At 41.7% G+C, this 23,426-nt stretch overlaps 1 long non-coding RNA gene across 1 annotated transcript; it reads right to left on the reverse strand.

Moving 5' to 3' along the window:
- Nucleotides 1-449: 449 nt before the first annotated feature.
- Nucleotides 450-14,642, reverse strand: LOC115473187. Its single transcript, XR_003942615.1, has 3 exons — nt 14,554-14,642; nt 7,291-7,293; nt 450-461 (listed from the first exon to the last, which is right to left on the reverse strand). It is a non-coding gene; the product is annotated as an uncharacterized LOC115473187 (long non-coding RNA).
- Nucleotides 14,643-23,426: the final 8,784 nt, after the last annotated feature.

Consider the following 23,426-nt stretch of genomic DNA (forward strand, 5'->3'; position numbering starts at 1 on the left):
AGAGAAGAGATGGAATGAAAGAAAAAGAGAGAGAGAGGAGGGAGATGTTGGATGGAAGGGGGAAAGGACAGAGTTAGTGAAAGACTGGGGATCAAGAGGATGAGGAATGGAAGAGCCAGGGTAAGGGAAAGAGATAGAAAGCTATATGTAGATGCAATTTAAAAAAAAAAAAAAAAAAAAAAAAGAGGGCAATGAAGATTGGATAGCAACAATGAGTTTAACCTGGACAGAGACAGAAAAATAGCTGAAAGGGAAAGATCAGTGTTGGAGATGGATGTAATGGAGGAAGTGAAGAAGACAGGGGGTGGGGGAGAGAGAAATAAGAAATGGACAGGAAACCCTAGCAAGAAATGTAAGAGAAGACAAAGGAAAGCAGAAACCAAAGACTAGAATCAACACAATTTGAAAAACTAAATGACCAGACAACAAAAGTAGAAAAAAAAAGCAGTGTAGTAGCCACTCTAAAGTTAATAATTTTAAAAATGGAAAATACCTTTTTCTTGGACTAACACAGGGGTTCTCAACCCAGTCGTTGGGACACACCTAGCCAATCAGGTTTTCAGGATACTCACAATGAATATGCATGAAATAAATTTGCATACAATGGAGGTAGGGCATCCAAATCTCTCTCATGCATATTCACTGTGGGTATCCTGGAAGCCTAACTGTCCTGAGGACCAGGTTAAAAACCCCTGGACTTACAATACATTTTTGACTAACTCTTGGAGGCCAAAACATCCTTCCTCAGGTCATCTTGACCTGAGAAAGGAGGTTTTGGCCTCTGAGAGCTAGTCGAAAAAGTTAGTCCAATAAAAAAGTATCACTTTACTTTCTTTATAAAAATGTATTTATACTTCTTTAATTTGCAATGTAGTGATTTCAAAATTTACATCTGCTATCTTTATATTTTGCATCATACAGGGGGCATATATTAGTATTCCTGTTTCTCTGATTGTCTCATTGTATGCAGAGTCTGGCTTCTTGGGGGTTCAGTTTAGTTTTGTCTACAATTACTTCTGTTTTTAGTTAGTGACAAATTATAATTGCCCACTCCATCATATCCCTGCCCACCTTAGTCTCCTTGAATAGCTGAGTCGCTGACCGCCTATGGATGCAGACAGTTGATTATAGAGGGGCAGACTAGAGTGGCAAGGACTTGGGGCGGGATGGGGGCTGGGCAATTGTTGTTTTTTTTCTCTGTCGAAACGTTTGTAACCCTATTAGGAGACGATTAAAACCAGCAGCTCTATCTTTCATAGGCACTGCTCTAACCATCATACTACAAAGCCAGGTCAAAAAAAGAAAAGAAAGATACACAAAGCAGATTAATTCAATATGCTGTAATGTTGATGATGATCCATGCTGAAGCTGAAATAAACTTTTCATGCATAATGGTTTTCACGGAATGAACCATTTGGCTGAGTACAAAGGTAAGGCATCAGGAAGTCTGACATTGTACAGACCTCAGGCTCAGTGTTGTTAAGTGTGGGTGTCTGGTCAGGTTTTAAGCCCTCCTGCTTTCTCCCATGACAAAGCAATTGCTTGCTTAGGGGAGACTGCATTTGTTGACAAATTGGGAAGGTTTTCTGCCAGCCATTGAAAAGAGCTACAGAATCCGCCTACATATGTCTCTGCTGGGCAAACAAATGCCCCAGGCAGTGTTCAGACAACCATTGCAATAATGACAGAGCCAAGAAGTGTGCCTGGAGCCATTCCACAAATCCACAGTGCCCAAGAGATTCAGAACTACATAATGTATGTACCAGATTGTAACACAGTAATCTGGAGTGGAAATCTGTCAAAGGAGGGCTTGACCTGCTGGACTCTGTTCAAAGGAAGGAACTATGTTACTACCTGGTAAGAAATCTCCTACTTTGGGGTTTCTATAGAAGAGGAAACTTTATAACTTCTGATAGATTTGAAAGAATCTCCTGCTGCTTTAGAAGAGGAGATTTGATCGCATTCAGCTGACATTAACTGGGAAGGATGCACTGATCTGAGGCTCTACCAGAAGGAAATGCTCTAAATAGTATTGGGAAAACTGAATTTATCCAGGTGTTGCATGACAGGGAACATTGTGAGGCTGTCTTAGCGAGATAATTGGGTAGAGAGGGGGAGAAAGCATGGAGAAGAAGGCAAGTGGATTTTACAGCATGAATTAATGCAGCACTCTGCTTTTTCTGGCATAGAAGTGGTCAGGAAAGTTCCTGACAGCTATCTAGGGAAGGCAGCTAATGTCTTACTCCATATGTCTTCCACCATAGGGAGCTGCAAACCTATCCTTTCTGAGGAGAGCCCTGAAGGGGGGTTAGGGTAGTGCGAGTGCAGCTTCTAATGGAAGACACATGCATATAACATGGTTTCAGGTATTTGACTACACCACAGGGCCCCATTCCAAGCTAGACCCCATCACTCATTTTCATTAAAAAGAATTGACCATTTCCATTCCATTTTGGTGAAAGATGAAAGAGAACACCTCTTTCTTTCTTTTTGTTTTAATGTGCTTTTTCAGTGGGAGGGGTGATTCTACAAATGGAAGGGAATATTGTATTGTGCTGCTGAACCCTCCTCCTATCACCCACCTCCCCAGCTCGATTTTCTCCACTGACTACCAAAATGTCTTCATAGCTTCTTAGGAATCTGAATTTGGGTATTCTTTCCTCCCAAGCATAAACAGATTGATATCAAAGTATCTTAATGAATAATATTTTATTGAGCCTAAATAAAAATATGTAATAAAAAACAAAAAAATCTATTTAAAAATCCTCAAAGACTATATAAATTAAACCAGAACATCTGTTGTTTTAGGGGAAGAAACAAGCCATGATTAGTATATAATACTTTTGTAGAAGGTCATGTTCAAAGCCATATAATCTTAACTCTGATCCTGAAAAACAGTCAAATTAGTATTAGTATTGTTTCCAGCTACAGACCAGTGGCCTCAATATCTCTATTAGTCAAAGTTTTGGAGGGGCTAATCACTCATCAGTTAATGGAATATCTTCAGCATCATTCAATTATACATAATTATCAATCAGGTTTCAGGCCCTCATATAATACTGAAACCATTCTTGCTACATTATTAGCCAATCTTAGGTAACAAAGTTTTAATTCTTCAATTCGACATGTCTAGTGCATTTTACACAGTAGATCATAACATCCTTTTAAACATACTTGACTATTATGGTATCTGTGGAACTGTCTTGAAATGGTTCTCTGAATTTTAAAATCCAGGTCTTACCAAGTTAAGCAACTGGGTACTACTATCTCGTCGTCATGGGTTTCTTGTAGTGGAGTGCCACAGGGTTCTCATCTGTCACCTATTTTGTTTAACATTATGATGATCCCTTTAGGCCATTTGCTAGAATCAAATGGGTTTTCAGCATTCATATATGCTGATGATGTTACAATTTATATCCCATTCATTAAAGAATTACATGAGATTGCAAACAAAATCAAAGTAAATAGCCCTTATCACCCAATAACCATCTCAAATTTTAAGACTGATAATGTTACTTAGTCTTTGGATTCAACAATTAAAATCTTGGGGATCTTAATTAATCAGTTTCTTTCTTTTAATTGACAAATTTCCAAAGTAGTCTTGAATTTCTTTAATCCATTGTGGAAACTTAAAAGATTAAGACCATTCTATTCAAGATCAGGCTTTCACACTTTAGTTCAGTCATTAGTCTTAACCAAATTTGACTACTGCAATTCAATTTATGCAGGTATTAAGCAGAGTCTCCTAAGAAAACTAGAAACTTCACAAAACACGGCTGCCCGCCTTATATATTGATTGCTGTGTTACGTTACGTTAAAGCATCTCCTGTTCTTAAGGATCTGCATCGATTATCTATCACTGAAATAATTTCATTTAAGTTCTATGTTCTTGTTCATCAGATTCTTTATGGTATCTTACCATCTTATATGATAGATCTCAGTTATCACCACGAAATGCCACATCATCATCTAGAGAATATCTCGTATTACATTTCCCAAGTTGTAAAAATTTAACCTACAGAACTATATATAATGCTAATTTTTCTCACCAAAGTACCAAACTCTGGAACTCACTACCCAAGTATATCAGACACCTGGAGGTGTATTTTCAAAGCACTTAAGACTTACAAACTTCCATAGAAACCTATGTAAATCTAACTGCTTTGAAAATGAGCCCCTCAGTCAATTATATGTCATTTAGAAGTATACTTAAAGCCCACTTCTTTAGATCTGTGTTCAGCTAATAAGAAAATAAATTTAATTTAATTTTTTAATATTTGTATTCTTGTATTAATATTAATTGTCTTGTAATGCTTCTTAATTTGTTATGTAAGCCACATTGAACCTGAGCTTTCTTGTGAAAATGTGGGGTAGAAATGACATAAATAGATAAATAAATAAGCCCAGGGACATTGACCTTTCTGAAAATTCCACTCTGCCTAGCTAAATAAAGTTGCCAACTGGATCCAAATTTGTCCAAAAGGGTTAATCCAGTCTTGGGTTTACCCCATTGCATACAGGGACTTGTAGTTTTGCTTTTCTTAGGGAGTACAATGGAGAAATCAGAACAAGTCCCTGTATGGAATGGGGTAAATCAAGACTGTATCAACCCTGTCACTACATAAGTACATAAGTGTTGCCATACTGGAACAGACTGAAGGCCCATCGAGTCCAGCATCTTGTTTCCAACAGTGGCCAATTCAAGCTACAAATACCTGGCAAGATCCAAATACCGTACAATACATTTTATGCTGCTTATCCTAGAAATAAGCAGTGGATTTTCCCCAAATCCATCTTAATAATGGCTTATGGACTTTTGGGAAGCTATCCAAACCATTTTTTAAACCCTACTAAAGTAAATGCTTTTACCACATTGTATGGCAACGAATTCCAGAGTTTAATTACACGTTGAGTGAAGAAATATTTCTCCAATTTGTTTTAAATTTACAACTTTGTAGCTTCATCGCATGCCCCCTAGTCTTAGTAGTTTTGGAAAGAGTAAACAAGCGATTCACGTCTACCCATTCCACTCCACTCAGTATTTTATAGATCTCTATCATATCTTCCCTCAACTGTCCCTTCTCCAAGCTGAAGAGCCCAAGACGCTTCAGCCTTTCCTCATAGGGAAGTCATCCCATCTGCTTTATCATTTCCATTGCCCTTCTCTGTACCTTTTCTTATTCCACTATATCTTTTTTGAGATGCGGTGACCAGAATTGCACATAGTATTCGAGGTGCGATCACACCATGGAGTGATACAATGGCATTATAACGTCCTCATATTTGTTTTCCGTTCCTTTCCTAATAATACCTAACATTCTATTTGCTTTCTTAGCCACCGCCGCACACTGAGCAGAGGGTTTCAATGTCAGGGACTCCTAATGTGGAACCTTGCATCACATAGCTATAGTTCGGGTTGCTCTTTCCCACATGCATCACTGAGCATTTGCTCACATTAAACGTCATCTGCCATTTAGATGCCCAGTCTCCTAGTCTCGTAAGGTCCTCTTGTAATTTTTCACAATCCTCATGTGATTTAACAACTTTGAACATCTTTGTGTCATCAGCAAATCTGGATTCAGTTAACAACCCTATAGGTAAAGCATGCCTGGTATTCACCACATGTACACTTCTAGCTGGGTTGTAAGGAGGTATTTCTATGAACATTTTTAGGTCAGGAGACTAATTAAACATTTATACATATAGAAGTAAATATTTAGTGGGGCAGCCATGCATATGCAAAGAACAAACTATCAAAAAACTCCAAACAGCCCAGAATACCGCCGCCAGACTCATATTTGGAAAAACCAAATACGAAAGTGCAAAACCCCTAAGAAAGAAACTTCACTGGCTCCCACTCAAGGAACGCATTGTGTTCAAGATATGCACAATTGTACACAAAATCATTCACGCAGACGCCCCAATATACATGCTAAACCTCGTGGACTTGCCTCCCAGGAACGCCATAAGATCATCCCGCAAATTTCGCAATCTGCACTTCCCCAGCTGTAAAGGGCTAAAATACAAGCAGACACATGCCACCACCTTCTCATACATGAGCACACAGTTGTGGAATGAACTACCTACAACCTTGAAAGCTATTGCCGAAATAACCAACTTCCGCAAATCTTTGAAGGCACACCTCTTCAATAAGGCCTACAAAGAGATCCCATAGCCTCACAAAACTACCTCAACAAACCTTCCAATTATTAAAGTCCACCTCCATACTAACCTACCTAATACCTTCTTCTCTCTTCCCTTACTTAATCTCTACACAACACTAAGTGTATCTGATATCATGTAATGACAATGTCATAACAAACTCTGTAAGCCACATTGAGCCTACAAATAGGTGGGATAATGTGGGATACAAATGCAATAAATATGAATATTAAATGAATATTTTATCTCTTTAACATTATGCAGAATCAAGCCTGAATGTGGAAAATGATGGCATAACTTTATATGGATAACTAATCTGCTTGAATTTATTCTTGCTATGTTGCTTTCAGACTTGAAGCATAAGTTAGCGAGCAGCCGAATTTTACCACTTTTAGTCCTTCTCCTTGCCTATCCCAAACCTGAACCCTATTTAAAATATATAATTGTAACCGTATAGAAGATAATTATGTAAAGGATATCTTGGTTAGAAAATAAACACTTAGGTCTGTGTTGTACAACTACGATAGTATTTTACAAAAGGCTCACTGAACAGGTTACCTTTTTACAAAATCCACATAACATTGTGGAAAAAAAAAGTCTAGTTACCACATCACAAGAAGCCATTTTACAAAAGTGAGTGTTGAAAAAGGAGTGGCATCCCTCAGGGCTTTGCATGTATAAGTAATGCTGCTTACATGTCTAAGTGGTGGTTTTGCTGTGACAGTGATGGATTTAGAAACCTGAATATTTACAGAGAACTGATTAAACAGCTGTCCTCCAAAAATCTGATTTTTGGTCATTCAGAGTAATTTTGAATGCTAGAGAGGTAAGCAAAATTTCCTCCTCGTGCATTTCTCCCAACCCTAGGCCCAAAACAGAAGTTAGCTGGCAGGTATGTGTGACTTGAAACACATATTAATATAGATGGGGACGTTTTCCAGGATATACTTGTTCTGCCCCAACAATGGTGGGTATATGTTTACTTTTGTTTTGTAGTTGCAGCATGTAAGCTAGCAGTATGAGTAACTTTCTGCTAGAGCTTGTAACCTTTGTTCTTAAAGGTCATTCCTGGATGTGGCCTATTTTCTCCATGAAAACCTGTCAGGTTCAGGTTTCAGCCCAAAGCACATGCTCTGTCTCCACTGGTGATTTCCTCAGCTCCCTTAGCCTTATGGGTATTCTGCCCCCTACAGTGCAGAAATCTCTATTTTGGGCTCAGGAGAAAGTGGCCCACAGCCCCCCCCCCCCCCCCATCTCTCTCCATCCGTGGAAATATAGTTCCTTTTATTTGATGCCCAATAACCTTCTGTCACTGAAATCCAACATCCATCCAGTCAAACAGACAGACATCGTCTCATCTTTCTAATCAATTCCACATCTCTGCAATAAATGTAATCTTTTCAGTCACTCAACATCCACCCCTTCAGTCTGGCATTATGGCATCCAGTTTCAAAGACTCATCCTGCCTGGGCAGAACTCTGCTTTTCAACTCCCTGCATGCAGTAAGTTACCTGTTTTACTTATTTGTAATAAACAGTTGGAATTCAAGAAAAGTGAGTCTTCCTTTTAGATGTTGGGCTAGTTTAGCTAACTGTTTAGTAATGCGTAGAATGCATTATAAGAACAGTATATGTGTATTGCTTTTCTAAAATATGGGAGACGTATATCTTGAAGATCTGCCCAAATCATGCCCAGAACATGTCTCCTCCTTCAAATCTTTGCAAGCTGCAGCACCAGTGGTGTAGCCACAGGTGGGCCTGGGTGGGCCCTAGGGTTCAGGCCCACCCAACAGTAGCACATATTTAATGCTAGCTGGTGGGGATCCCAAGCTCTGCCAGGGGAAACCCTGATGGTAAAGAAAATGCTACTCTCCACAATACTGGCACCTGCGCATGCTCAGTTTTCAGCGCATGCCTGCTGCAGACTGCCAAGGTGGAAAGAAGCATTTTCCCGCCAGATGAGATTTTTTTTTGTTGGTGGGGGTGGGGGAGAACACATTGTGCCCATCTAGTTCTTGCCTAGGCCCGCCCAAAATCTGTTTTCTGGTTATGCCCCTGTGTAGTGCATATATATACAGTAAATAAAACTGTTAGCAATGCATGTCTGGTGTAAAATAAAGAAGGTGGGAATATAAGCCAGGCTATCCAAAGAATGGAACCAAATTATGTTTAAAAAACAAAGTTTAATAATTTCCAAGTAAATAATGATATAACAACACATAAAAAATGACTCGACACAACGTTGTGTTTCGGCCAAAGAGGCCTACATCAGGAGTCTATAAACATAAACAAACAATAAGTTTGTTTGTTTATGTTTATAGACTCCTGATGTAGGCCTCTTTGGCCGAAACACAACGTTGTGTCGAGTCATTTTTTATGTGTTGTTATATCATTATTTACTTGGAAATTATTAAACTTTGTTTTTTAAACATAATTTGGTTCCATTCTTTGGGTAGCCTGGCTTATATTCCCACCTTCTTTATTTTACATTTCACGCATCGTGGGATCTATTAAGTTCTCCACTTTTTGTGGATTCTCTTTAGACTATAGCAATGCATGTCTGCCCATTGTCCCCTAGATTCTATATGTGGCGATTAAAGTTATGTGCGCAATCTGGCAGTGCAACCAAATTGCATGCACAGCTTAGTTGTTTAACAAGCCAATCAGTGCTGATAATTGAACCACTAGCAAGCAATTTATTGGCACTAATTAGAATTTGTGTGTGCAACTTTATAAGCATATTCTGTAAAGTTGTGCACGTAACTTCTAATGTGCAGATTTCAAAAGAGGGCGCAGCCATGGGTGGGGCATGGGCAGGTCATGCGCATTCCTAAAAATTATGCACACTGTTATAGAATATGCTCGATCTATGCCTAAAAATTAGGTGCGGGCATTTACACCAGGTTTTAGTTGGCATAAATGGTCACGCCTAAATTTTAGTCACGGGAACAGGCGCTACATATATCCTATAAACCGCGCTGAACTTAAAGCAAGGTTTATATAATAGTACTAAGCGTGTTTCTTTTCAGTGCCATGTATAGAATCTGGTGCTTTTCCCCCCAGATTCTGTATATTGCACCTAGCTTTCTGCACTGAAATCCAAACGTATTCTGTAACAACGTGTGTAACTTAATTGACTTAACAAGTCAAACAGTGATTTAACAGCACTTCACAAGCAATAATGAGCACTAATTGACAATAATTAGAATTTATGCCCATAACTCATTCTATAAAGATAAGTGCTGTGCTACATTGCATGCTTTTGTTAATTGATATATGCTGCTGTTCTATCTTGCACATGTAAAATAACTGTTTTACTATGAAAAATGCACAATTTAAAAAAACAAGGGTGATCCAATGACGATTTGCACCACAACCATCTTTTCAAAATGAAGAAGGAATGATGAGTTCCTATGGTGTGAGTTGCAGTAATATCTGATGAGCCCCATAAAAAATTATATATCTCTGAATTAAGTTTGAAGAAATTTATTGCTGAAGTATGAATGTTTGGGACACTATATACATCATAACTGATCAAGAGCATCTTTTACTAAGGCGTGCTCACGTTTTTAGCGCGCGCTAAAATTGTGGGAACACCAAATATTAGAGACGCTCATAGGAATGCATTGGCATCTCTAATGTTTAGCACGCCCACAATTTTAGCACACGCTAAAAACGTGAGCACGCCTTAGTAACAGACGCCCTAGGTGTATTCTGTAATGCACAGTGCCTAAATTCTAATGTACAGAGACAAAAAGGGGCATGGTTATGGGTTTTTCTTGGGTGTTCCAAAATTTACATGCACTATTATAGAATATACCCCTCTGCGCCTGTTTATGCTTGGTGTAAATGAATGCGTGCAGTTCTAGGCGCTGGGATATCAACTAAGTGTATTCTATATATTGCACCCAGGGCCAGTGTTGGGGGGGTGCAAACAAGGCAGCTGCCCTGGGCCCCACAGCTCAAGGGGGCCCCCATGGGCCAGCGTATTTTCCCCATCTCTCCACCCCTATCCGGCATCTCTCTCACCTTCCCAGTCTAACTTTAAAATGTTTATTTTCTTGGCAGAAGGTTTTCAGAGCAGGAGCAATTAAAACACCCTGCCTTCAGTGAAATTCAGCCTGCTCAGCACTCTTCCTCTGCTGCCACGGTCCGCCCAAGCGGAAACAGGAAGTAGTTGTTTAGAGGTGGGGCGGACTGCAGCGGCAGAGGAAGAGTGTCGAGGAATGCAGAATTTCACCGAAGGCAGCGTGTTTCAATCACTCTTGCATTTGAAACCCTCTGCCTACAAAAAAAAAAAAAAACAATTTTAAGTTAGACTGGGAGGGTGAGGACCAGGGTGTACAGAAGAGGAAGGCATGCAGCCCACGGGGTCACCCTGTAGCAGCTGTTTTAAAACTAAACTGGGAGGGGAGATGCCGGAACGAGGGTGGTGGGGGAAGGTGAAAGGGAAGAAATAACGGGCTTGGAAACAGAAGAGAGGGAGAGAGATGGTGGACAGTACCATTGAGGGAGGCAAGAGAAATAGAGAGAAGATGGACCTGAACTGTGGAGGTATGGGGACAGAGATAGTGGATGGGAGGGGAGTTGGGAAGAGGCCGGGGGATGGTGTGGAGGGAAGGAGAGAGAGAGATACTAGATGAGAGGGTAGTTGTGAAGAGAAAGGGAGAGATGGTGGACCCAGGGGTGGTGGATGCTGAATGGGAGGGCATTCTGGAAGAAAGAGAAAGATGCTGGAACTGGGGATGGGAGGAAGGAAAGAGGGAGAAATGTTGAGTCTGGGGGTGGAAGGGAGGGATAGATGCTGAACAATGGGATGGAGGGAGGAAAGAAATGCTACATCAAGGGGGGGAAGGTAAAAGAAATGGGAGAGAAAGATGCAAGGGGTGGAGGGAAAGGGACAGGGAGATGTCAGGCAATGAGACTGGGGTGGGCTACAAGAGTGGAGAGAGGGAGAGGAGATTCTGGAAATGGTGGAACCATATGGGAGAAGTCAAAAGGGGGTGGCAAGAATATGAGTGAGAGGAGAATAGTGAGTACAGAAGTAGAAATGTGATAATGGGGAGTAGATGGAAGGAAATAGAAGGCTGGGAAAGGAGTGAGATGGAAAATGGGAGAGCTAGGGACTGAGAGAAGATGGAAAATTGATAGAAGGGTGTGAGAGAGAGTGAAATTTGAATGGACAGAGGCAGAAAAGGAATAAAAGGGAGGAAGCAGCTGAAAGGGAAAAATCAGTATGTTAGAGACAGGTGCAATGAGGGAATGGAACGTGAGAGAAGAAAGGAGAAAATAAAAATGGACAGCAGACACTGGAAAGAGAATTAGCAGAAGACAGACAAGAAAGCAGAAAAAGAGAAATTGGGAACAAGATGATGTAAAAACAAAATATCCAGACAACAAAGGTAGAAAATGTGTTTTATTTTGAATTTAAGTACTGGAATATGTAAGTTTTGGGATATGTGCATCACAGATGGTTTCTATGGCTGATCTGGGGGAGGGAGAGGTCTTGAGCCCAAAATGGGTGGGCACCAAATTTTCTCCCCACCGAATGCAAAATAATAATACTTGAGCTGGCGGGGATCCCCCAAGCCCTGCCAACCGAAACCGAGTCCTCCTCCAGTCTGGCAGCCAGAAATCTCCAAGCTGTGCAGTTGGTGGCTGTATCCCCAAATTACCACCGCCCCTTCCACCACCACGCACGTTCAGATTTTACGTGTGAAAGACGAGCAGGTGTTGGGGGGGGGGGGCAGCAGCATCTCTGAAATACTGCTGCTAGCTACAGAGCATGGAGAGTTCTGGTCGCTGGACCTCAGGAGGGGAAGGAGGTGGTCATCAGCTAGTGATGCTTGAGGAGCCCCACCAGCCACAGCAAGAGAGATGTTAATTTTGGGGGGGGGGGGGGGTCTAAGTCCTCTCCCCCTTAGTGGTTATGCCACAGATTGTTCAGTAGAAAATGAAGTGCATTTCTATTTTTATTTCTCCAGTGTGGCAGTACTTGCCAAGTTTAACTTCTTGGGGCTCCCAGTTCCGTTTTGGTGTTCATATTTATAATATGTGATCCCTTGTTCTGTATTTGGTGAAGGTCTGTCTGCGTTTTGTATGTGAAGAAGTCATTTAAGGTTGTGTTATGTGTGATAGTAATGATGGGTAGGGAAATCGAGGGAGGGGGCAGGGAAGAGAGGGGATTGGGGGCCTCCTCCTTAATTTCTGCCCTGGGCCCCAGCATGTCTAAACACTGGCCCTGACTGCACCTACATCTAGGCGTCGCTTATAGAATACGCTTAGGCGTACATTTATTCCACACAGATTTTCTAGGCACCATATATAGAATCTAGCCCTATATGCGTAAATTGGCGTTTTAGATGTTTAAATGGCACTTTCACCTTCATAGCAATTTATGTGGTCAAAAGCCATCCATGTAAGTGCCAGCAATTTATTTTCTAAAAACATTTATGCTGTTGGTACCTGCTGTCACAGGCATACGTGCTTTTGAATATCAGACCCTTGATTTTCAAATGTATACATTGAAGTTTGCTCCGCCTGGTTTTTCACATGCAGAGCAGGTCCAAAGTTTACATTTAGACCACCTCCTTTGCAACTGCCAGTTTCCAAAGAGAAACAACATGGGTAGAGTTTCCCTTTGAAATCTGGCTTCAGTGTACTCAGGCTAGAATCGCACCATATGTTGCAGACAATTAATATGTTTTCATATTTTAGAAAATCAGATTGACCAAACCATAGCGCAAGCAACCAACTACAGCAAAATTATGAAAGAGAGACAAGAGGACAAAAAATTTTAAAGAGCAGAATGGGACTGAGGAGTCTGAACCAAATAAGATGACCAAACATTGCATCAACAGGACAAGACAGAACATGTGATCAACAAGCTGACACATTGTGCAAATACACTTTGACACTTAGCAGACTATTTTAAAATATAATTAGTTCTATGATCTAGAATTTTTGTTTAAATGCCAAAAATCTTTCCTACAGTCCATCCTATGTAGGATGAGATATGTCAAAATATAATCCAATTTTTCTCCTTGTGGTAGCAAGGGCATGGCAGCAGGCATAGTCCTCTCACACACATAGACAGCAGACAGTTTAAGTCAGAAGGAAGAGTCTTTATTATGATTTTTATTCAGGCAGGCAAGTCAGTTCAATATATGTAATTCTTGAATGTAACCACCACAGAGGCCTGGGCTCTATCAGTCTCTGCCCCCTGTATTTAAAGGCTTCTCCTACCTTGCAGACTGTAGTACTCAAACTCCTTATCAGCAATCCACCAGCTATGGCAAGCCATGTTTGGAGGCTTCCTTCAGCTACCACTGTTAGGGACCAGAGGCTCCTTCAGCCATCATTGGCAGGGTAGGGGAGTCTTCCATCAACAACTCCCCCACACCCCAGGGCATCTCTGATTCTCCCATGCGCAGAAGGTTTTTTCTCCCTCCTCTAGGCTATGCCCTCCTGCCTAGATGTTCAAGAGCTGGATTTGTTAATGTGGCCTGGGGAGGGTGTGCTTTAAGGGGAACTAGGGTCTGCCTAGGCGCTTCCTTACACTCCTAAAAAAAAGGAGAATCTAACTTTTGGAGGGATTTTTTTTAAATATCCAATCTTGCAGAGCAAAGGAAACAATATCAAGGATCCATACTTAAAATGTTTTCCATCATTCTTACCAGAAGGCTGCAGCGGGTTATTGTGGGTGTCTCCTGCTTCTCTAGCAAACCTTTGTCTTGAAATAAATGCCCTCTCTCCAAGCCTGTTCAAATTCTACTTCATACCATCAATAGATGTTATGAGGGAAACAAGCTGGGACCTGAGACATACGTGGAAGGGCATAATCGAACGGGGCGCACAAGTTTTCCTGAGGGCATCCTCGCAGGACGACCCCGCAAAGGGGCGGGGAAACAAGATGGGTGGCCATCTTTTGTTTTGATAATACGGGCGGGGATGTCCAAATCTCCACATTTAGGCTGACCTTAGAGATGTTCGTCCCTAGAGATGGTCGTGGAACGTGGCAGGCTTTGATTATGCATGGATGTTCAAAGCCCCTTGCAATCTGCCATGCTGTTGTTTGATTAGCGGCACAGGCCCAGGGAGAGATTTTGCAGTAGCGACACTGCAGCAGTAGCAACCACAAGTGAAAAGAGTGGGGAGATAGGTCTGGGCAAGGGGAAGGGAAACGGGGAGATTGAAGGTATTGGAAATATAGGGAGATTAAGAGAAAGGAAGAGGAGATGCTTAACATTTTGGGGGTGGGGAGGGGGAGATGCTGAACTGAGGGGGTTGAGCTAACCTGGGGGGGGGGGGACGCTGAAGGTTTCCCTGTGGCAGTTGTTCCCAAACCTGGTCCTGGAGGCACCCCAGCCAATCATGTTTTCAGGATATCCACAATATTCATGAGAGAGATTTGCATGCACTGCCTTCACTGCCTGCAAATCTGTCATGAAAATTAATTTTGGATATCCTGAAAACCTGACTGGCTAGGGTGCCGCCAGGACCAGGTTTGGGAACCACTGGCCTAGGGCATCAGGTACCCTTGGGCTGGCCCTAAAAAGGCCAACAGCTCTCTTGTTCAGACCAGGGAATGGGCCAGTGCCAACAAAACAGGTATTAGCTGTAGGTATGCCTCCTAGCCCATTGAAGAAGTAAAGTTGACTCTGAAGTGCATCTCTTGATTTTGCCTCTTACTAGGTACCAAACTGAACAGGGAATCTCAAATTACCTCAGCTGCCTCCTCTGTTGACTGTGGCTTCCCTCAGAAGTTGGAAACTTGTCGGCCACTGGGTCCCAGGAGACTATGGGGCCCTGCGTGGTTTCAACTTATAGGGAAGCCACAGGATGCAGGACAGGTAGCATCACTGCAATGGCATTAGGTACCCTAGACAAACTTCCAGCTTTAGCCTTTCCCTATGAGGAAAGGCTAAAGCGGCTAGGGCTCTTCAGCTTGGGGAAAAGGTGGTGAGGGGAGATATGATAGAGGTCTATAAAATAATGAGTGGAGTTGAACAGGTAGATGTGAAGCGTCTGTTCACGCTTTCCAAAAATACTAGGACTAGGGGACATGCAATGAAGCTACAATGTGGTAAATTTAAAACTAATCAGAGAAACGTTTTCTTCACTCAACGTGTAATTAAACTCTGGAATTCATTGCCAGAGAATGTGGTAAAGGTGGTTAGCTTAGCGGAGTTTAAAAAAGGTTTGGACGGCTTCCTGAAGGAAAAGTCCATAGACCGTTATTAAATGGACTTGGCAAAAATCCACTATTTCTGGGATAAGCAGTATAAAATGTTTTGTACATTTTGGGATCTTGCCGGGTATCTGTGACCTGGATTGGCCACTGTTGGAAACAGGATGCTGGGCTCGATGGACCTTTGGTCTTTCCCAGTATGGCAATACTTATGTACTTATAAGCCCCTTTCAGTTAAACTTTCATGTTACTTATACCCCAGCCAGGCTTTGATAATTAAACTGTGCAATCATGGCCACCCAAGCTTGTAAAAGTGCATAAATGAACATCAACTCTGAAGCTATTAAACTGTTTCATATATTACAGTATTTCAGTTCATTTATGAGTTATCACCTACCTTCATAATCATAAGTAATTTACAGTAAGCATAAAGATACAAATATAAAACATGAAAACCCTCTATACTAAATATTGCATAAGACCTTAAACAAATGCTGAGAGAGACTTAACTTGAACAGAGCGCCGGTTACCATCCGAACACCATTATTGGGCAAACTGAAGGGACACATTTGTTTTTAGCTGCTGTCATTTACTATGTAAGACAATTAACATCATGAATGACACCCCCCCCCCTCCCCCGGCAAGTCTTCACATCCTGGTCCCTAACCACCTTCCCAGGTGTGGTCGAGAGGAAAGGCCAAGTAAAACAAGCAAGGTTCAGATGTGTCCTGAACTGTAAATCCATTTCTGCCTGAATATTCTCTAACACTCCACATTACAGGCCCTGCAACTGAAAAATATCTAGCCTCACGTGGAGCGATATTGCAGCAAATCTTGCTGCCTACATTGCAGTGTCCATTTTGGTTGATATGGATGAATCAGAGTTGATAACAAGCCTGCAATAAGTACCCTGTGGACTTAGAATGCTATCACCAACAACTTTAATACCAGAGGCCCCGTATGTTCCCACCCGTAACCTCCGCTCTCAGGACAAATCACTCCTATCTGTACCCTTCTCCACCACCGCTAACTCCAGACTCCGCCCCTTCTGCCTCGCATCACCATATGCCTGGAACAGACTTCCCGAGCCCATACGCCATGCGCCCTCCCTGCCCATTTTCAAGTCCTTACTCAAAGCCCATCTCTTCTCCCTTGCTTTTGGCGCCTAACCACCTTCCCCATTCATGATACCTACACTGACTACATAGTTTGTAACCTTTAGATTGTAAGCTGTCTTGAGCAGGGACTGTCCTTCCCCATGTTAAACTTGTACAGCGCTGCGTAACCCTGGCAGCGCTATAGAAATGCTAAGTAGTAGTAGTAGTAAAGCACCAATTTAAATGTCACATTTTGCACACATTGAAATGCACTAAGGGAGAACTTCTATAATTCGGTGCCCCGATACTGCACTGTGATTGCCTATTCTATAATGGCATCTGGGCACCCAGATTCTGTTAAGAAATACAAGCAGCAGCATGCCTTACGTTTATGCCTCCGGAGTTACACAAGCCATAGACCTGGTGTAACTACGGTCACGTAAATGCAACAGTACTCTTTAAGTTGCACGCATAAGTAGCAGTTCCACCCATTGCCTTACCATACTCTGCCCATACTTTTACTTTGGCCTCTCATTGTACAACCCCTATTTGCATTTGATAGGCTGTGATAACTCCTCATTTTCCTGGGGAACGTATCCTGGAATCCAGACCTCCGCCTCCACTCTTATGCAGTAACTCTTCAAGCCAGACTCAGTTCAGAACAGGAAACGATTTAATACCAACGTCATTCACAAACAAAATAAACAAAAATCATTTCACTTTTGGGGAACAGTTCCAATTACCCTCATTGCCCCCTTCTTTTGGTAGCAAAGTTCTGCTTTCCCTTATTTCTTCAGGTTTAACTTTAGCCCAGTTCCCCTCAGCATTCCACAAAGTTCAGTTCTATTTTTAAACCGGTTTTATCAAAGTTCAGTTCAGCATTCAGTCAAATGCAGTTCAGTCTTCAACAAAATTCAGTTCCACAAATGAACAAAAACTCTCCAAAGGAAGAGGAAGAAATTATATGAACTAGGAACGTCCTACCTTTCCTCCTCCAGAACTTCCACCAGCTCTGTCACTGGCAGGGCTGTTAACACACCTCCCTCTTCACAGAACAAACACCTATATGGCCTCCCACATGCTCTTGTGCTGGAAGGATTAACCTTGGGTATTCTCCCAATCCATGCTGGCTGTCTCTCCTGGAACTGGCAATTCAGCAGGCATGTCCAGCCCTTCCTCTTTGTAATCCATTTCCTCAGGTAACTCTGCCTCCTCCCCTCTCTCTTCCAGCTTCAGAACATTCAGAAAATCTCTACTCCCCCCTTCATAGCTGGGAGGAATCCGATATTGATTACGCAGCCATGGGAATTGGCTGTTTCTCCGCCTGCTGGTTACTGGGGAGAATGGCTCTCTATTCCCTGGGCTATCTTCCCTCCCACTTTTTCTGAGGATCCCTCCTGGGTTTTTGGGCTCTCCCCTGTCTCCAAGTCCTCCAGGGAATTCTGGACATTGTAGTTCTGGGGGCCCCGGCCTTTTGCTATATCCCTGTTTACCTGCCCTATCACAACACACATAAACCAGCACTTAAACGTTTATCTTTTATAACATCTAAGCCCCCATTTTACAAAGCCTGGACATGCACGTATCAAACGCAAGCACGTGCAAATGGAAAAGGGGCATGTTTTGGGGAGACAAGACTATGTCAAGTTCATCGATATTTATTCCCCATTTCAGAAGGAGACTAAAGTTCTGTGACTTAAAGATCAATCTTGGGAATTACACTTGCTACCAAGCACATTTTGGATTTGGGAAACAGCTGCTATCGAGCAGCACAGTACTGGAGGGATTATGGGGGGGGGGGGGTGCCCCTTTAATCCTCCAATGGCTTTTGTCCCAAACTGGTAGAAGAAACTGATCCTGTGACAGCATCGGGAACAGGGAAAATGAGAAGTGATCTGCAATGTCTTCAGTGGGACAGAAGATACATTTCAGTAAAAACATACATGCACACAGGGTTCAGCCACTCAAGGCAAGTGGATTTTTATGACTGTTGGGCTGATTTTCACAGGACCAGAAGATGGTATTTTCATCTGGGATTGGGCCTGAGAGGAAGGGGGCTCTGTTGACTGTAACCCCAATCAGAGCTCAAAAAAGAAAAGGCCACCTCTCATGTGTAGCAGCTAACAAGATAATGAAAACACTGCAAAGTGGGGGGAGGGTGACAGTGAGAAGGGTTATTTATTTATTTGGATTATTAACCTTCTTTATGAAGAGAGTCACCCAAGACAATAGGAGAGAAGCAAGCCAACAAAGACAAAGAGGGGCTGTAGCAATGAGGGGTCAGGACGTGGAGGATGAGAGGGAGCGGGCTGCTGGCTAAGGGGAAAACAGGTATCTAGCCCATAGTAAATAGATTTCCACCCTGGCAAGTAAGCCATAACTAGTTTTCAAATCCCTGTAAATACATTTCTTGATTTGCTTCTGCTAAAGACATTTTGTCAAAGCCCATCAAGGAGGGCTGGGATCTAGATTATACTGTTGATTATATAGCCACAGAAGAATTTAGCAGTGTTTTCTGAGCGACATGATTAATTTGTTGGTCTTGCTCATTTAAGCATTACTGCCAACATATGTGAGACTTTCTTTATGATTCACCTTTTTTATGGGCCTTGTATTTGACATGCTGCTCTTTGCCAATTTTTGTAGGGTGAACCTGAGGCTGACCACATCTTGCTCAATCAATCAAGTGTTATTGTTGCAGCAAGGGAGAAGGAATGTTCTTTATCTTCATGTTTGAATTTTAATTATAATAAAAGTTAAATGGAATATTTGGTTATATTTGAAGAGTAGGGCCCTAGAGCCTTATTATCCCTAATACTAGGTAATTAAAACCATGCTCCAACAAAGAAATGACTAGGTATAGCCCAGAGAAAATGAGTCATGCCAGTAGGGATCAGGAGAAAGGAGATGCAGAGAGTTATCTCTGAGATAACTGAGCAAGTGCAAAGTGATGCATGTGGGAAAGAGGAACCCGAATTATAGCTACGTCATGCAAGGTTCCACGTTAGGAGTCATGGACCAAGAAAGGGATCTAGTTGTCGTCATTGATGATACATCGAAACCTTCTGCTCAGTGTGCTGCTGCAGCTACCAAAGCAAATAGAATGTTAGGTATTATTAGGAAAGGAATGGAAAACAAAAATGAGGATGTTATAATGCCTTTGTATCGCTCCATGGTTCGACCGCACCTCGAATATTGTGTTCAATTCTGGTTGCCGCATCTCAATAAAGATATAGTGGAATTAGAAAAGGTGCAGAGAAGGGCAACGAAAATGATAAAGGGGATGGGACGACTTCCCTATGAGGAAAGGCTAAAGCGGCTAGGGCTGTTCAGCTTGGAGAAAAGGCGGTTGAGGGGAGATATGATAGAGGTCTATAAAATAATGAGTGGAGTTGAACGGGTAGATGTGAAGCATCTGTTTACGCTTTCCAAAAATACTAGGACTAGGGGGCATGCGATGAATAGTAAATTTAAAACGAATCGGAGAAAATTTTTCTTCACTCAACGTGTAATTAAACTCTGGAATTCGTTGCCAGAGAATGTGGTAAAGGCGGTTAGCTTAGCGGAGTTTATAAAAAGGTTTGGACAGCTTCCTAAAGGAAAAGTCCATAGACCATTATTAAATGGACTTGGGGAAAATCCACTATTTCTGGGATAAGCAGTATAAAATGTTTTGTACTTTTTTGGGATCTTACCAGGTATTTCTGACCTGGATTGGCTACTGTTGGAAACAGGCTGCTGGGCTTGATGGACCTTTGGTCTTTCCCAGTATGGCAATACTTATGTACTTATAACTATAAACCAATGAGACATTTCCACTCATTTTCAGCAAATAGGGATATGAAACGTTAACACCCTCCAAACTCTGGAAGAAGTTACATTTTCAGCCTTTCACCTGCCTTGGGTAATAGTCAAGCCTTAACCTATGTGATCATCGGGAGCTTCAATGCTGTGCTGAGTATCTCAGACTGGTCGATGAATGAACAAGTAATAGTCGGCTTCTGGATGTAACTGAGTGGATTGGGGTAAAGTGGAAATTGCTCAATAGTAGAGAGAGACTCCTACATAACTATTTGGAGCTTAAAAAAAGATTTTATCTTGACAGTTCATCATTGGTACTGCGGATGTTTTGTATGTATCTTTTCTAGTCTTGGGCTGAAATAAAGAGAGAAGTTTTGAGACCATCAGCCATCGGTGATACGTCTCCTTTGAGAGAAGTCGAAAGTGTACTCATGAGTCCCCAACAGCACAAACCTCCTCCCAGTGGAGAATAACCCATCGCCCCCTCTCTGTCTAGTAAGAAGCTTACAATCTAACTAACTGGAATACAGAACACAAGATGTTAATACTTACCTGATTTCATTCCTTGCAAACTACCAAGTCAATGCAGAGTGGAGGAGTGGCCTAGTGGTTAGAGCACCGGTCTTGCGTTTCAAATCCCACTGTTGCTCCTTGTGATCTTGGGCAAGTCACTTAACCCTCCATTGCCTCAGGTACAAACTTAGATTGTGAGCCCTCCTGGGACAGAGAAATATCCAGTGTACAAGTACCTGAATGTAACTCACCTTGAGCTACTACTGAAAAAGGTGTGAGCAAAATCTAAATAAATGAACGTTAAGATTTTTGTGACTTTTTTTAGTTATGAGACACTGGTATATTTATGAGCATGACAATATGGACTAGATTCAGTAAATGGCACCCAAACAAATGTGCACTGAGCACTATTCTATAAATGATGCCCAACTTTGGGTGTAAGGATTTACACGAACTGAAACCTGGGGTAAATCCTGGCATGTAAATTAGGCCTGGATCCCAAGAATTCTATAATGCTGCACACATGTTGAGTAAATGCCCCTCCCATGACCACACCCCATGTCAGTTACACAGCAAGATTTGCACGTTCATCTTTATAGAATAGTGCATACTAAGATGCACGCACAAATCCAAAGTGTTGCCAATTAACGCCAATAATTGATCATTAGCACCCAATTATTGGCACTAATTGGCTTGTTATTCAATTAAATTTCACACACAAATTGGGCACATGCAACTGTGGGCTGCATATATAGAATCCAGGGGTTTATGTGTTTGTATATATGACCCCCCCCCCCCCCCCCCCTCCAGGGGATATAATGGGGCTTATTTTGCTGGAATAAATTGGTGGTGAAATAAAGGAAAGAACTATTACCAAAAATTGGAATAAACTGTCATCCCAGGACAGCAGAAGTTACTATCTCTAATATGTGGCGAACTAGGTAACTATTGTACCCAAACAAAAGGGAACTGCAGGGACAGGACATACAAATGACTGACTTTCACTGATAGGACGAAATCACATATCATTATTATTTACAGGCATACAATATTGTTCAAAGCTGATTTGAGAGGAAAGAAAATAGGAAGGTAGCATCTTGTACATTTCTTTTATGTTTTATGTTCTCCACTCTCATCTCTCCCTACATTCCTCCCCAGGAACTCCGTTCACTGGGTAAATCTCTCTTATCTGCACCCTTCTCCTCCACCACTATCTCCAGACTCCGTTCCTTTTATCTTGCTGCACCATGTGCCTGGAATAGACTTCCTGAGCCAGTACGTCAAGCTCCATCTCTGGCCATCTTCAAATCTAAGCTAAAAGCCCACCTTTTTGATGCTGCTTTTAACTCCTAACCCTTATTCACTTGCTCAGAACCCTTATTTTATCATCCTCACTTTAATATTCCCTTATCTCTTGTTTGTCCTGTTTGTTTGTCCTAATCAGATTGTAAGCTCTGTCGAGCAGGGACTGTCTCTTCATGTTCAAGTGTACAACGCTGCGTACGTCTAGTAGCGCTATAGAACTGATAAGTAGTAGTAGTAGTAGTATGTTTAGCTGTTGGCATTGTGGCTGAGAGAGGAAGAGGTTCCTCCAGGCTGGGTAAGCTGAACTGCAGTCCATGAGCTTTGTTAGATGGAATCACAAAGAGCTACAGCTGCTGAGCTTTGGACCTAGTAGCGATGCAACCCATGGCAACGTAATGTCCTGCCTAATTTTGAGGAGCAGCTGAGAGGTACCTGGAGAAGACAGTCCAGGAAACGGTTCTGTGGAGGCTGAGAGTCAAAAGACAGACAGCTCAGGTGGAGCTTGCAAGGCCCTGTGATTGAGTACAGATGCTCCCAAGACTTTCAACAGTCTACTACTACTTATCATTTCTATAGCGCTACTAGACGTACGCAGCGCTGTACACTTGAACATGAAGAGACAGTCCCTGCTCGACAGAGGATACAATCTAATTGTATGTAAGCCTATGGATGAGACTTGGGGTATGCTGGGAAACATAATGGAGAAGCCAACTAGTAATGGACATGAAGTGCCTTTGAGATTAGTACCTCTAATTATCTGAATAGTTATAGTTATCTAATACTTTAAAGGAATGTACTGTATAAGAGACTCTTGCTGTATATTTTGCAAGCTGCTATAGCAACCACTTAACCATTTGATTTTTTTTTTTTTTTTAGATCGAGGACATGTGAGCAATTTTTTTTTTTTTTTTTTTGCTCAGCGCAACATAGTCTGAAACATTGTATGGTCAATGTAAGGATTTGATTCATGGCATTCCATCATATGCACATGGAGACATCTACATCCCATTGCATCACATGAGTTTTACATTACCACATATTTTGGAACAAAGACCAAAAAAAAAAGAAAACCCCAAAGAAACAGAAGGACTGAAGGCACATTTCTGAAGTAAATGATTATGATAATGGACCAGACCGTCTGTTTCTTAAATTCAAATACTCTATGTTTAGAGAAACCAAAAGTGAATCAGCAACACAATGGATGAAAGACAAAATTCTCAGGATTACAAATGATACAAAACAGAATCTATAAAGTCCACAATTTTGAAGCTTCTGTGATTTACCACTATTGAAATAGGAATGGAATCTACGCAGGGTGCAAAGATCAAATCATAAAAGAACTTCAAACTGCACAAAACA

Source organism: Microcaecilia unicolor, chromosome 6 (genome assembly GCF_901765095.1).
Source record: "Microcaecilia unicolor chromosome 6, aMicUni1.1, whole genome shotgun sequence".
NCBI lineage: Eukaryota > Metazoa > Chordata > Amphibia > Gymnophiona > Siphonopidae > Microcaecilia > Microcaecilia unicolor.